Below are 15,990 nucleotides of genomic sequence, written 5' to 3'. Positions count from 1 at the left end.
ATGGCTTAATGTGAGCTCTGAGTGGGATGTGGCTTTTAAAAAAATGAATCTAGTTCATAACTGGATGAGAAATTCATCCAGTCACAGGATGTATTTTAATGACTTCTACTGGTCAAATGACATTTGGGCCATGAGGGGTTTGGGGAGGCATGATTTAAAGGAAACAAGAGGGCAGCCCTGGTGGCGCAGCGGTTTGGCGCCGCCTGCAGCCTGGGGTGTGATCCTGGAGACCTGGGATCAAGTCCCGCATGGGGCTCCCTGTGTGGAGCCTGCTTCTCTCCCTCTTCCTCTTCCTCTGCCTGTGTCTCTGCCTCTCTCTCTGTGTCAATAAATAAATAAAATCTTTAAAAAAAATAAAGGAAACAAGAACAAGCAAGGCTTTATCCTCAGGAGGGACCCTGGGATGATGTAGGATCAGGAATGACTGCAGTGAGTAGTGAGTATACTCATGTGGTCGATATACAATAGTGCTTTCATGTACTTTCATGGTTATCAGGTACAGGAAAGAGTAGATTTACTCATTTTTGGTCGTGGTGTTGGAATATGACCATTGGATAGAACAGTTGCTTTATCCTCTTTGTTTCAGGTCTCTCATCTGTAGAATGATTATACATTACAAGATCCCTTATCTGTAGAATGATTACACCAAAGTTTATGAGCTTTAAGTTTCCTTTTAACCCTAAATACTGAGAGATCAGACTTCAGGTCACGATGAAAAAGGGTTTTTTAAGCTGGCAGAGCTGTCCAACAATGGAAATGTCTGCCTATGGAGTAGTGAGCGTCCCTTTGTTAGAGGTATTCAGTTGGGGCTGAATGCTATTGATTAGGGATGCTCTAGAAGAGAAGGACAGGAATTAGACTGACCTCCAAAGTCCTTTCCAGTTCTTAGTGTTCTTATGTGATTTGTCAAAGCTGAAAGATACTGTGGAATAGGGGTTATACCTTTGGTTGTGTAGTATTTGAGTCAACATCATCATGTGTCTTTAAAAAAAAATGTTTATAAATGAGACCCCACACTTTTGAGAGACCCTTCTGGGGCCATTTTGGAAAGGATGAAGAGAACTGTTTCATGGTTGGTCAGGGTGGTGACCCCAGAGCTGCTGAAAACTTAATTTGGTCTTTCAGAGAAGCAAGAACATGGGGGCGGGGTGAAAGTGGCAAATAATAAAATAGATTAACATGTAGAAGACCAATGTGTTATTGGGTGGTTTTACTCAATATAATGAATGAATGAAGATGGAGCCCTTTAATTGAATAATGGACCCTTGGCTTGGCTATGGAGGACCTGGGAGTGCCCTTGATCATCTCCTTCCTATTTCATTTCCCACACCGCAGATTTATATCACTAGGTATAGCACATTAAAAACTATCCTGACGCCAGGGATAAGACTGAGCCTCGTGATGGCTTTCTCAGTTTAGGGACAAAGAATTTCAAGGGACAAATTGAAAGAAACTTGAGTGGGATTTTCCAGGAGTGCATATATTTGTTTCATATCAGACAATAAGTTTGTGGTTCCAGTTAAAAATGTTTACTTTAAAAAAAAAATGTTTACTTTTTCAATTTATTAATAGCTTACACATAGAAAATAAAATTTCTCTTTCTGTAAAATTTGCTTTAGTTTAATTTTGCCTAAATTTTACTTAAATATATGGCCTATTTAGAATCTACTCTGATTATTTAACAATTTTAGATATTTTTGGATTACTTTTTGTTGGCAGGTAAGGGGGCAGTGCTAGGGCTAAATATCCCATTGCAAAAGTTTCTTAGCTCTGTAGACAGAACGAAGGTTTATCTCATCTTTGGAGAATATCACAAGATGATTTCCATGTCCATGTGATCCAGCCTCACATTTTGGCACTTGAAAAATCAGTATTTGGCAAGAAAGTGCTCTCTTTACATGGAGTAAAGCAGTTTGGGGGTTCATGAAGTAGGAAACAAGGGTTTTAGATGTTTATAAAAATACAGGCGGAACTTGGTTATTTAGAACTAAAGTTGGAGATGTTTGTGCATTTAATGATACAGGGCCTGGGTCTCCTTTATCTCAGTATCACTTGGGCCTCACAGAGTATGGTGCATCATCTGGGCTCGTTTACTTGCTTTGAACTGGTTCCTTAGGCCATGTATCATAGGTATGGGAAACACTTAGACTCTCATATGCTTTTTTTTTTTTTTTTTTGAAGCAAAGTATGATAAGAAATAACCGTTCACAGCCTTTTTTGTCCTTTGAGTATAGGGAAGCCATAAAACTCTTTTAGTAAAAACAACCACTTTCAGTGGCTGTTTTTTTCAAAGTGCTGGTGGAATGAAAAACTCCCTCTCCTCTTTCTATTTTTCTTCTGCTGAAAATGAATTGCTCTTGGTGTGCCGTTCTTAAATTCATGTGTCCTCTATCCATTTTAATCTTGTTATCTATTTTTATGGTGACTGTCGCCATGGTACTCGAGCTCTTTACATAGCACAACAGAGATTTCAGATGTCTGATAGGACAGCTCAAAGTTCTGCTGCAGCCAGCAGAGAAACAGTGTTTGAGTAGCTTTCTTTTTTTTTTTTTTTAATTGAAGTATAATTTGCATACAGTGGAATGCTTAGATCTTAAGTATGCTGTTTAATCAGTTTTGACAAATGCATTTTGAGACAGAACATTTCCATCACCCCAGACATGTTTCTTGTGACCATTTCCAGATTATCCTCCCCCCAACTAGAAGTAGTACAGCTCTGATTCCTATCACCTCAGCTTAGTATTGCCTACTAGGTTCTTAATAATAAAATATTGTATTTCCGAATAGTGCTTTGAAGAGATGGAAGAGTCTGTGGTTAAAAATCAGTGTTCTATATGGTTAGGTGGCCCTGGTAAATAAATAATTTTTGGCACTTGTCTGCTCTTGCATACAGATTATTCCTTCTCATTAGTCCATGGGATCCAGATTAATGTTAGGAATTCTGGTAAGAGTCTGAGGCACAAGCAGCTAGGCCTAGTGTGGAATATGGGTGGTTGGGCAGGGCTGCCATTTGTGGCACGTGTGTACTAGTTGGTAGTGTTAGGGAGCTAGAATGCTCAACTAGAAGACCTGCAATTGCTCCTAGGACATCTGCGTGGATTTCCCAGAAAGCCCGCCTGATATACTTTCTTTTCCTGCCTCTTTCTAGAACTAGCATATAAATTTAACGATCCACAGAGTTACAGTGTTAGGCTTGTAATATTGTAACAAGATCTGTGTTGCAAAGCCTACTCTCTCCACTGCTGAGCTCTCAGCCTCCTGGAAAGCATGTGTCAGATTCAGATAGAAATTGCCCCAACACATAATTGAAATGTATCGAACAGAGTCAGTTTCTTTCTTTCTTTTTTAAAAAACTTAAATGGTTACATGAAATTTTCATTACTAAAGTAATGCATGAATACATTCTCTGTAGGGGGAAAAATGCAAACTTTCTAGAGGAAACAAAATCTCCCTCAACAACCACTCCTAATCCTAGTCCTTCTCTAGACATCAACCTCTGTTAGGAGTTTGTTGGTGTTCAGATGCTTTACGTACTTGTATTTATACCTTAGAATTTAAGACAAGGTAAGTGCATTGCACTGCAAGCACTATGCTGTTGTTCCCCTGTCCCCCTCAATGGGACATCTTGGTGACTGCTTCCTGTCTGCAAATCTAAGACTTCTTGATTTTGTCCAACTCCTACATAGCTTTCCTGAGAACCTTCACCTAACTGATGGACATTTAAGTTATTTCTAAATCCTCTACTGTTACAAAAGCTGCTACAGTAAACTTGGCTGCACACATGCCTCTTTGCAATGCGTTTGTTTCTCTAGGGTAGATACTGAGAAAAAGCAATTGCTGGGTGATAGGGTTTTCCAGTTTGAAATCTTTTTTTTTTTTAATTTTATTTATTTATTCATGATAGACACACAGAGAGAGAGAGAGAGAGGCAGAGACACAGGCAGAAGGAGGAGCAGGCTCCGTGCAGGGAGCCCGATGCAGGACTTGATCCCGGGACTCCAGGATCACACCCTGGGCCAAAGGCAGGTGCTAAACCACTGAGCCACCTGGGGATCCCCCCCCCCCCCAGTTTGAAATCTTAAATAAGATATGTTACAAGGTCAGTTCCTAGCTTAGTCCTGAGGTAGGCCAGGGCATATTTGAAGTGTGCTCAGACATGAAGCAATTGTTTCCTTTCTTCCCTCCTTCCCTTCCTCCTCCTCTCCTCTTTTCTTCTTGTTGACACGCAATATAATATTAGTTTCAGATATACAGCATAGTGATTCAACAACTCTCTACCACAAGTGTAGCTACAATCTGTCACCATGCAATGCCATTACAATACCATTGACTATATTCTCTTTTCCATACCTTTCATCCCCAAGACTTACTTGTTCTATAGCTGGAAACCTGTATCTCTTAACTCCCCTTCACTCATTTTGTCTTTCCCCTCACCCCTGTCTCCTCTGGAAGCCATCAGTTCTGTGTATTTATGAATCTGATCCTTTTTGTTTATTTGCTTTTTTCTTAGATTCCATGGAGTGAAATCATATGGTATTTATCTTTCTCTGACTGCTTTCACATAGCATAATACCCTGTAAGTCTGCCCATGTTGTCATAAATGGCAAGATCTAAATTTTAAAAAAAATGTTGACTGAGTAATATTCAATTGTATGTGTACCCTGCATCTTTTTTTTTTTTTTTTTTAAGATTTTATTAATTTGTTCATGAGAGACACATAGAAACAGGCAGAGACACAGGCAGAGGGAGAAGCAGGCTCCATGCAGGGAGCCCAATGCTGGATTCGATCCCGGGACTCCAGGATCAGGCCCCTGGCTGAAGGCGGCCCTAAACCACTGAGCCACCCTGGCTGCCCTACCCTGCAACTGTGGACACTTGGGTTGCATCCATATCTTGACTACTGTAAATAATTCTGTAATAAACATAGGGGTGCATATATCTTTTCAAATTAGTGCTTTAATTTTCTTTGGGTAAATATCCAGTAGTGGAAATCATATGGTATTTCTATTTTTAATTTTTTGAGGAAACTGCATACTGTTTCCACAGCGGCTGCACCAGTTTGTGTTCCTACCGACAGTGCATGAGAGTTCCTTTTTCTCCACATCCTGACCAACACTTGTGATTTCTTTTTTTAAATTAAAAATCTTTTTAAAAAATATTTAAAATTTTAAAAATTTCTTTTTGATTTTAGGCATTCTGACAGGTGTGAGGTGATCGCTCTTTGTGGTTTTGGTTTGCATTTCTTTGATGATGAGTGATGTTGAGCATCTTTTCATGTGTCTGTTGGTCAGCTGTATGTCTTCTTGGGGAAATGTCTTTTCAGTTTCTCTGCCTAATTTTAATCAGATTATTTATTTTGAAGGTGTTGAGTTGTGTAAATTCTTCATATATTGTGTGTGGTACTAACCGCTTAGTGGGTATGTCATTTCCAAATACCTTCTCCCATTCATAGAGTTGCCTTTTTGTTTTGTCAATAGTTTCCTTTATTGTGCCAAAACATTTATTTTGATGTAGTCTCAAAAGTTTACTTTTGCTTTTCTTTCTCTTGTCTCAGGAGACAAATCTAGATAAATGTTGCTAAGGCCAATGTCAAAGAAATTAGTATCCACATTCTCTTCTAGGATTTTTATGGCTTCAGGTCTCACATTTAGGTCTTTTTTTTTTTTTTTTTCTTTTTAAGATTTTATTTATTTATTCATGAGAGAGAGAGAGAAGCAGAGACACAGGCAGAGGGAGAAGCCTGTAGTAGAAAGAGCTCCATGCAGGGAGCCTGATGTGGGACTTGATCCCGGGACTCCAGGATCACGCCCTGGGCCCAAGGCAGGCTCTCAACTGTTGAGCCACCCAGGGATCCCCACATTTAGGTCTTTAAAGCATTTTGAGTTTCTTTTTGTGTATGGTGTAAACAAGTGGTCATTCTTTTTACATGTAGCTGTCCCTTCTTCCCAGCACCATTTATTGAAGAGACTGTCTTTTCCCTATTGTGTATTCTTGCCTTCTTTGTCATAGATTAATTGACCATATAAGCATGGGTTTATTTCTGGACTCTCTATTCTATTCTGTTGATCTATGTGTCAGTTTTTGTGTCAGTACCATACTGTTTTGTCTGTTGCAGCTTTGTAGTGTATCTTGAAATCTGGGATTGTGATACATCCAACTTTGTTCTTTCTCAAGATTGCTTTGGCTGTTCAGGGCCTTTTATGGTTCCATATACATTTCAGTATTATTTGTTTTAGTTCTGTGAAAAAATGTTGGTATTTTGTAGGGTTTGCTTTGGGTACTATGGACATTTTAACAATATTCTTCCAAACCATGAGCATGGAATTTCTATTTGTGTCATCTTCAATTTCTTTCTTTCTTTCTTTCTTTTTTTTAAATCTCCAATTTCTTTCATTGATGTTTTATAGTTGTCAGTGTATAGGTCTTTCACCTCCTTGGGTAAATTTATACCTAGGTATTATGCTCTTTTTGGTGTGGATATAAATGGAATTGTTTTCTTGATTTTCCTTCTGCTACTTCATTATTAGTGTATAGAAATACATCTGATTTCTGGATATTAATTTTGTATCCTGCAACTATACTGAGTTCATTTATAACTTCTAATAGTTTTTTGATGGAGCCTTAGGGCTTTCTATGTATAGTATTATGTCATCTGCAAATAGTGACAGTTTAACTTCTTCCTTACAAGTATGGGTACCTTTTTCCCCTCTCAGGTATAATTGCCGTGGCTAGGATGGAGCCATTGTTTTCTAAGACTAGAGCAGGGTTTAGGTTGTGCTAGGTGTGTGTGCCCCGTAAGTTAGAGCTGATTGACTATAACACTTGGTGTTAGGAAGAGCCCTGCTGAGCCCCATTGTTCATTCTGTGTGGTCTTCTTGAGGACTTTGGTCTGCATGTTGGTCCTGGTTGTGTGGAAGAGAGTCACAGGATGAGCAACACATTGAGAACATTGAGAACTCTGGATGGAAAATTCTAAACCAGTTCATTTCCGAACTAGAGACCTTCAATGCATCTATAATTCTTTTCTGTGACATCTTGAGAATTCAAAGTGTGGCTGAAATGCTCAAGCCAAGGGTGAGGCACATTTGGAAGCATTTAGTGTTCTTAAAAAAAAATCTAGAACACTGTCATGTTACTTTTATTTTATTTTATTATTTTTTTTTGTCATGTTACTTTTATTAACAGTTTCATTTTATTTGGTGAAGGACGATGTGTGTCTCTCCGTATTTACACTTTGTGCCATCATCTCTGGATTTCTGAGAACTCCTAGAAATCGTGAAAATTCATCATGTCAGGCCAAAGCCATGCCTTTAGGAGTCAGTGTGGCAAGGGAGGGCTTGGCTCTGTCCCTCTTGAAGGCGCATGCTGGTGCTGCCAGTCACCTAGCTGGCGAGAGGCAGAGTCTTTTTGGAGCCGTAATTATTTTACATCTGTTTGCCTTCAGATACCTTATGAAGACGTTAATGCAAACAGTTCTGGTTCTGACCCCAGGGTACCACTCCCCCCCTCCCCCGCCCCAGGTTGTATGAAAACTCCTGTCCAAACCCAGTGATGCATTGATATAGTCTTCTTCTGGGGGTGTTTGAGGCATCTCCCACTCTGGTCTCCCTTCAGTGTTAATAGGTGTTCCCTTTTCTGTCATTTCAGGACTTGGTGACAGAGTTGGCACCTTATTTCAGGGCCTCCTGGCCTTGGTCTTTCTGACCTTCTTAGCATACTTTCCCCGTCACACACCCCCATTTAGGCGACTGTCTTCTGGTTTTACAAGTTGTCTTTCTTATTGGGCAGCAACCAGTATTCTTAGTGTGGATGAATCTCTAATTTAATGGGGGGTGGTGTTGGTGGGCAGTGTGTTTGTTTTTAGTGTTCTTGCAGTGGTGCCAGATGACACGGTTTGTCCATCTGTCTTTTGGCCTTTGTGACCGCATAGTAGGATAGCCTGATCTAAAGTGACATCAAAGTCCTTTTATGGGGTTTGGACTGTTGCTCCAGAGCTTTTACGTGGTCTTGATTTTTTTTGTTTTTTAAGATTTTATTTATTTATTTAATAGTACAAGCAGGGGGAGAGGGAGAAGCAGACTCCCCACTGAGCAGGGAGCCTGATGTGGGGCTCCATCCTAGGACCCTGGGATCATGACCCAAACCAAAGGCAGAAGAAGCTCAACCAACTGAGCTGCCCCAGCGCCCCGGTTTTGATTTTTTTTCTTTAAATATTTTACATTGCCCTTGTCATTGTTAACATTTACTGGCTGCTTTTCCTCATATTTGTTCAGTTTCCCTTGTAATCTTCTCATAAGTTTGACTCATCACTACCCAGAGTTTTGTATCTTTTTTTCTTTTTTCTCCTCCTCCCTCCTCCCCCGCCTTTCCCTCCTTCTCCCCTCCTCCTCCTTCTCTTCCTTCTCCTTTTCCTCCTCCTCCTTTGCTATCATTTATCAGGTACTCTGCGAGAAAGGGATGATGCTTAGTACTTGAGGTGCATTTTTTCATTTTTCCCAAGACTTCTCTGTCAGACCCAGGGAATCAGAATCTCTAGGAAGAGGAGCTCGGGGACACTTTAAAACCAAGACACTGTTGAAAGGGAAAAAGCCGCATTGCTTCCTCCAAGCCCCAAATTATCCTTTGAGCAGGAGCGAATGTTTCCCTCATTTTATAGGTGAGGAAGCTGAGGCACAGAGAGATGAGGTGACCTGCCTGAAGTCACACATTAGGAAGTTAGAGTTCATTTGCAACCTTGACTCTTTCACTGTGCATTCTCTTTGGGGTATTTATAAAAGTGTTAAATCAGAATAATTTTAGTCCTGACCCTGGGGTGAGTCCCATGCTTGATACTTTGCTCTCAGAATGCCCATTTCATTTCCTCTTCCGTGCCCCAACCACCGCTACCACATTAACCTCTCGGTGACCTGAGTTTTTACTAACAAGGAGCCTGTAAGAGGTCATTTAGTCTAGCTTCTTCCTCCTCTTCCTTGATGCATAGATTTCCTGCATAATATAGTAGAAAGAGCATAGCTTTTGGAATCAGACCTATCTGAGCTAACATCTCAGTTCCATCACTTTCTGGCTCTGTGGCCTCGGGCATATGATTTAGCCTCTCTGAGTCTCAGTGTCCTCATCTGTAAAACAGGGAAGACGACAGTCTGGGGAAGATGATGGTCCTTCTCTCATGGGATTATTGTGAGGGATGAAAGGTGTTACAGTACACAAAATGCTTAGCCAGTGACTGGCACGTATGTCTTTGCCAAATAATGGCTACTGGAACATTCCTTAAGGAACATCAGTCTTTGAAAGGCTGTTTCTTTACAGAGAAGATCTATTTTTCTCTTGCTATTTTACTCTGGAACAGTTCTAATGAAGTAGTTAGATGCAGTTTTGTTGCTTGTGCACATGGCAGTGCCTTTTCCCTCTAAAAAGGTTCTAGTCCTCTTTTGGCTCTGAACTAAGTATAGTCCACCTGCCAACCAGATACGGGGGTGGGTGGCCTCCTTGATTGTCCTTGAGGCAGGCAGGAGCTCACCAGTGCCGTGTAACCACGGCCTGTGTGTCTTGGCTTCCTGAGCGCTGATTTCATCCTTCACTTCTCTCAGAACTCAGGGGCGTGAGCCATCTGGTCTCTGTGATTGATCCACATTTATTTTGTCACTTTGGCTTAGAACATGCTTACCAGTGAGCACTCTCTGCCCAATGCCATTAGCCTGTCCATTTCAGGGAAAACATTCAAGAGTGGATACCCCAATATCCTGAGCCAAGACTGGGGGTGACCACTCATTCAGCCAGTTTCTCCATCTCTGTTTTTGTCTTTGAACTCAGCCTCGGCCCTGCAGTTGTGAGGCCATGAGGATTCCTGAAACAGCCTTCTCCAGAAAAAGATACTTCCTTAGAGGTTGTGCTTTGGGTAAGCCCTTACCTCCCCCACCGTGTTCATTTTTCACTCTATTTAAACAGTCTTCCTTTATGGTGTCTATTTGTCTCTTCACTTAGGCTGAATTTCTGTTTTCTGGGGAAATGTGTCTGTCTTCTTTACCCTTTAGTCACCCAGCAGATTTTTTTTTTTTTTTTAGGCTCATACTTTATTTCGGCTTAATTAACTTATGTCAAACACTTAAAATTTTAACATGCACACTCATTTAACTTTATGAGGTTAATCCTGAAAACCATCCTTTTATCAGGCTTCAGTGTCAGAGTGCTGGATGTTCTTTGCATTTTCCTGAAAGAAGCAAATTCTGATTTATTCATCTAATTATACAGCATAAATATATCAATGTGGCTCTGGAGCATATTAAGTGCTTTTATAAACAAGTGCTGGATGTGTGATCCAGGTGGGAGCTCAGTTTGGCCTAACGTTCTTTACAGGCAGGGTCTGAAGCTTAGGCTTCTTAATTATTCTGTTCAGTTCCTAGGTGAGAGTCTGGCACATGTGTTGAATATCAGCAGGTTTTTAAAAGTGCTGGTGTTTTGGTTCTGGGGTGCCCCCTTCCCTGAGTTTCTGGTGAGTGGGTGCCAATTTGTTTCCCGTGTGGGTCTGCACTGCTGTGGGCCTGATCTGGATCTGGGACAGCTGGAATCTGAGACTGAGTGTCTGCGGGTGGGGTTACAGATTGGGAGGCAGTCACTGGAGGTTGCTCAGAGAGGCTGGTCAGATTCCGCCTCAGGGAGCTTTGGCAGCAGGCCTTGAACCACCCTGGGCAGGGCACCAAGAGTGAGATTTTGGCTTGGGGGAGCAGAGCACGATTTGGACCTGTGTGTGAACAGGGGCCAGGTCATGTGGGAGACAGGCAGTGGCCCCTGGGTCTTGACTTTGTACTGCAGGGGCAAAGCTGTCTGGCTTGGCATTGAACTCTAAGCACTGATCCCTGGGGCTGATTCAGTGTCGCCAACAGGCCTCCAGATGGAATATGCTGGACTTCCCAGTTCCCCTAATCCTACTGAGATCAGTTTTGTTGCAATTTCCATTCATTACTGCCTCACCCTTGGTCTGCTTTTTGATTTCCTTCGGTAGTAGTATTACTGGTTTTGGTTGAATATCCTTTGCTAACTGTAGTTCCCAGATGCCAGCATGACAGTGGCTACTGAGCCTTTGGAGTGGCCCGTTGTGTTACTTAGCTCTCCAGCACTGGTCTAGAGTATCAGAGTCAGGGAAGGAAACACATCTGTTGAGTTCCTTCTAGATGCTGGATACATTTCTCATTTTTCACAGGTAAGGTAGGACATTGAGGCTCCAGTCACACAAGTGGAGGTGACTGGCTCACATCCCTATCCCCGTCCATTCTTTCCCTAGAGAAGTGCCCTCTACAGTGAGTGTAGTGGCTGTGCTTTGGCTTAGCTTCACCTGCACAGGCTGGCTGTCCACTTTGATGAGCCAGGGTCAGCCCCCTCAGCATTGCCCAGCCTTTCCCCCATCTCAGCCATGGTATTCCTGGGGGATTGGAAGCATTCCCATTGGTATCGGAGGAATACTCTTCTCTCAGAGCAGAGTCTCCTAGGAGGAGATGATAGAGCGACAGGGTGAGGGGCTCCCCCCCATCTGGAAACAGAAAACATGTATAGTTAATTGGGGAGTAGGAATAAAGGGCAAAGTTGGATTAAGAGTTGGTCTGTGGAAGCCTGGCACCCCCACTTCTGGCCAGGGGGTAAGATCTATAGCCACTGGCCAGTCAGCCACTCTGGTCTTAGAACAAATTCTGGTGTCCGGCTCCAATTTAAAGATTTAAATGCTTCCAGTCACTAGAATATTTTGTCATGCCAACATCATATGCTTCTTGTGATTTATAATTTCCAAAATTGCAGTTTACTTCCCATTAGCTTAGATTTTAGACTAGTGCCTCCCAGATGACCCTTGGATTCCTGAGGGGTAGTTGGGTTGCACTCTGGTCCCTTTCCTCACCTATTTATCTTTCTTGGTTAGGTGTCTCTCAGTTGGCCAGTCTTGTGTACATGTGCATGGCTTATCTTTAATTTGGGGTCTCACACTCCTGACCCACCCCCAGACCAGGTGGCACTTTTCTTGAGCACTCAAAGCCCTGTGTGCCCTGATTATCCACCACAGGAAAGGGCTGCTGCTCTTTTATTACCTGCTGATTCCAGCCAGGCAAGTCGGCAGGTGGCTCCCACCCTCCTTACAAGCCTCACTGTCTGTTTATTTAGCATTGTCAAGAAATGTAATAGTTATTTTTTCCAGTTTTATTGAGAAGCAATTGACATATTTCACTGCATAAGTTTAAAGCATACAGCATGATGGGTTGATTTACATATTTTGTGAAATGATTATCACAACAGATTCAGCCAACATCTATCTTATACAGATTCAATAAAAAGAAAAGAAGGGAGAGAAGTGTTCTTGTGATGCGTACTCTCAGGATTTATTCTCTTAACACCTTTGCTATAGATCATACAGCAGTGGCAGCTCTAGTCAGCATGTTGGGCATCACATCCCTAGTACTTAGTTATCTTATCACTGGAAGTTTGTGTCTTTTGGCCACCTTCCTTTGATTCCCTGCTCTGCCATCCCCCTGCCTCTGCTAACCACAGGTCTGATCTCTTTTTCTATGAGTTTTTGTTTACTTGTTTGTTTTGCTTTTGTTTTTTTAGAGTCCACATGTAAGTGAGATCGTACAGTATTTGTCTTTGTCTGACTTATTTCACTTAGCAAAATGCCTTCAGGGCCTATCCATGTCGTTGTAAATGGTGGGATTTCCTCATGTTTCACGACTGAATAATATTCCATAGTATATACATACATCATCTTTATTCACTCACCCATGGACACTTTGGTTATTTCCATGTCTTAGCTATTATAAATGTTGCTGTGATCATGAGGATGGAGATATCTATTTGAGTTCATGTTTTCTTTACTTTTGATTAAGATCCTAGAAGTGGAATTCCTGGATCATAAGGTAGTTCTGTTTTTAATTTTTGAGGATTCTCCATACTGTTTTCTACAGCGGCTGCACCAGCTTACATTCCCACCAACAGAGTATGAGGGCTCCCTTTGCTCTCCATCTTTACCAGCATTTGTCCTCTCGTTTTTTTGATGATGGCTCTTCTGACAGATGTGAGGTGATCTCCTCGTGCTTTAGCTTTGCGTTTCCCTGATGATGAGTGACATTGAGCATCTCTCCATGTACCCATTGGCCTCTTCTTATATCTTCTTTGGAGAAATGTCTATTCAGATCCTTTGCTCATTTTTAGTTGGGTAATTTGAGGATTTTGCTTGTTTGCAATTGAGTTGTATGAGTTCTTTATATGTTTTGGATATTAAGGCCTTATCAGATACATGGTTTGCAAATATATTTTTCACTATTCTGTAGGTTGTCTTTAGGGAATGTGATTGATTATTCATTCAAATAGCTGTTGAATTCCAAATTGTTTCTACTTTAACCACTTAATGAAAAAAAATATAGAGAGAGTACATTTTTCTGCCTTCCTAAGGGTGAACATCAGAGAGACTTTTTTTTTTTTGGTCTTGGGATTGCCACCTTGGGCATCATTACTGTACAGACTTCTCTTTCTGGCACGTGTGGTACTCAGGGCCTTATGCTAATGGATTGTTAGGCTTTTTAAATTCTCACCTCCATGTTTTCTATTTTTGGGGGTGGTTCTTTTGTTGCTAGCTTTGTGCTTTTTGTTACTGTGAGTGCTTCTAATAGATCCCTTTTTCACAGTGAAACTCACACTTTCTTCCTCACAGTCCTCTGAGGATCAGACAAGGTGGTGGGAAGGAGGGGGCTGTGAACTCCAGAGCTCTCTATCCTGAGCCCCTGTCCTGTTGCTGCTAGGTCTCCACTTTTGGAGAAGACAGAATGAGACCAGAGAGGATCCAGGAAATCTGCAAATGCCACAGCTTGTTAGCGTAGACCAATAAATGACCTTGAGGAACCTCAGTTTTCTGAGTTGTGAAATGGGGATTATGTTGTCCCTCCATATTTTCTATTTTCTTGAGTTGCCAGGAGATTGTGAGGAAAAGGAAGTCCCCAGATGTGTGTATTATGGTGAGTGTAAACCCAAGTGCCATTCAAACAGCCCTCGGTGGTTTGAGTTAATGAGCAGGCCTCTTGTATGCTTACCTTAAAAACTGCTGGAGAGAACTGTTAGTTCTCTGGGCTCGTTCTCCAGGAGATCCTCAGCTCTAGGTTTCCTCCCTCCCACTGGGCTCTGGGTGAAATGCCGAGTCAGCAATCACTCATCTCCCCACCTCCTTCTGGAACGCTCACATAGTTTTAGCACAGTGCAGATCAGGTTTAACCACAGTGCACACACACACACGTACACATGTGTGTGCGTGCTCTCCCTTCCCCTGTGCATGTGCAAAAACAGTGCTACATAAACTCTCTACCTCACACAGCACATTTGCAAGCATGTTTTTACTTATGCCTGCTGCCTTTTCTAGAATTCTCTGCCTGTTTTCAAGAAAACAGTCTTAGAACTAGTCTTAGAACTGAGTTTAAACACTAAAACTCTACCTTTGCTTTTGATAACCTATCTTCATTTTAGGGCAAGCAGCAGATATTATTTATTTATCTTTTTATTATTTCTTATAACACATTATCTCTGGAATCTGGGGCTCTCCTCACCCATAAGAATATCATCCATTTAAAATCCTACATCTAAAAGAAAAATCATCAATCTGATGGGATGAGCAAGATTTGGTCTGTGCTCAAAGGGCTTACAGTCTAAGGAGGTGCAGTCCTACTGGCACTAGTAAAAATAGTTATAGATTACTGAGCCTACCCATGTGCCAAGCACTAGCCTCAGAATTGTCTTGTTTAATACAGAGTGGTGTATGCAGGATAGAGCAATGAACAAAGGGCACCGCGGTGGTTTTGAAAGCAACTGGGGAGCTAGGTGTGAAGGAAGGGGAAGTGCACTTGTTCCTGGGCAGAACTGTGAAAACAGCTTTCCTTCCCTGCTGGCAGCGCAAACAGAATGATCTCTTTTACTTGACTGAATGATGGCTGTGCCATCAGACCCACAAAAGTGTTTGTTGACCAGGGTCATTTTTTATTTGCTGGAGAAAATTCAGTGTAACCAGATCAGATGACCTATTTCTATGGCCCATCTGCTGGAATATGAAAATAGGACTGCTATTTGGGACCTTTATTTTTTTCCTTCCATTATTCTATTACATCTATTACTCACAATAATGGGAAGGCTGGGTACTCACTTATAGGGGATGCTGTGGAGAGGATGCCAGCCCTGGATGGGAGATGGGCACCCTTTAAGGCCCCTGTCAATCTTGATCGTCTGTAATTTAAATTTTGCTGGTAGTCTAAACCATTATACACTGATGCAGTGTAGTCCAGCTTCTAAAAACCTACAGAAAAGGATGATAATTACAATGCCCTGAGAATCCAAATAGTCATTTTTCGAACAGCTGACTTAGAAATGTTGGTATCAAATCAGTCACTAATATGCTCAGTGCTGTATATCTTCAGCTTGTACTGTGAAAATCTAAAATGCACACCATACATTTTGAGATGGCATAATAGGGCCTGATAAATGACTGGAGGGGTCTGAAAGTTTTAGCTTAGGCCCTTGGCCACTCTTGGAAGGGTTTCTATCAAAAGCCAGGCTGGGCAAAGTCTTCTGGGAAGAAAGGTCAATGTATGCCCAGTGAAGTGAATATTTTTTAACTTTTTCTGGAGCAGGTATCCCAGAAAAAAATAAAGCTTGAGCACTGCCAGGTAGCATTTGGGTGGTGATAACATATGGGTATGGCCACTTGCTTCTGCCAAGGTTCAAATGGTGACCTGCGAACTAAGAGGACCACAGGCATATTTGCATATAATCATAAGCATGCTGTAAATGCACATGGAATCTCTCAACAGAGATTATCCCTGGCCAAACATTGCTGGAAAATGAATTGTTTGGGAATCCTATACCCCAATGGGTTTTGCTGTAAAATAGGTATGGTTTGCTACAGTATTTTGGCCTTTGGATGAGCTTAGAAAATCACCCTGAAGGACATTTTTAAGTTAAAACTTTATAGATTTA

The 15,990-nt window shown here is 41.6% G+C and overlaps 1 protein-coding gene across 4 annotated transcripts in view; it reads left to right on the top strand.

The window, feature by feature from the left end:
- The window catches only part of ZNF395 (zinc finger protein 395), a 58,435-nt gene that overhangs the window by 19,838 nt on the left and 22,607 nt on the right, over window positions 1–15,990 (top strand). The gene's annotated exons all lie outside the window — the stretch shown is intronic.

This window comes from Vulpes vulpes, chromosome 9, assembly GCF_048418805.1.
Source record: "Vulpes vulpes isolate BD-2025 chromosome 9, VulVul3, whole genome shotgun sequence".
Lineage (NCBI taxonomy): Eukaryota > Metazoa > Chordata > Mammalia > Carnivora > Canidae > Vulpes > Vulpes vulpes.
The sequence above is the reverse complement of the archived record's forward strand: the minus strand, read 5'-3'. Positions and strand labels throughout refer to the sequence as shown.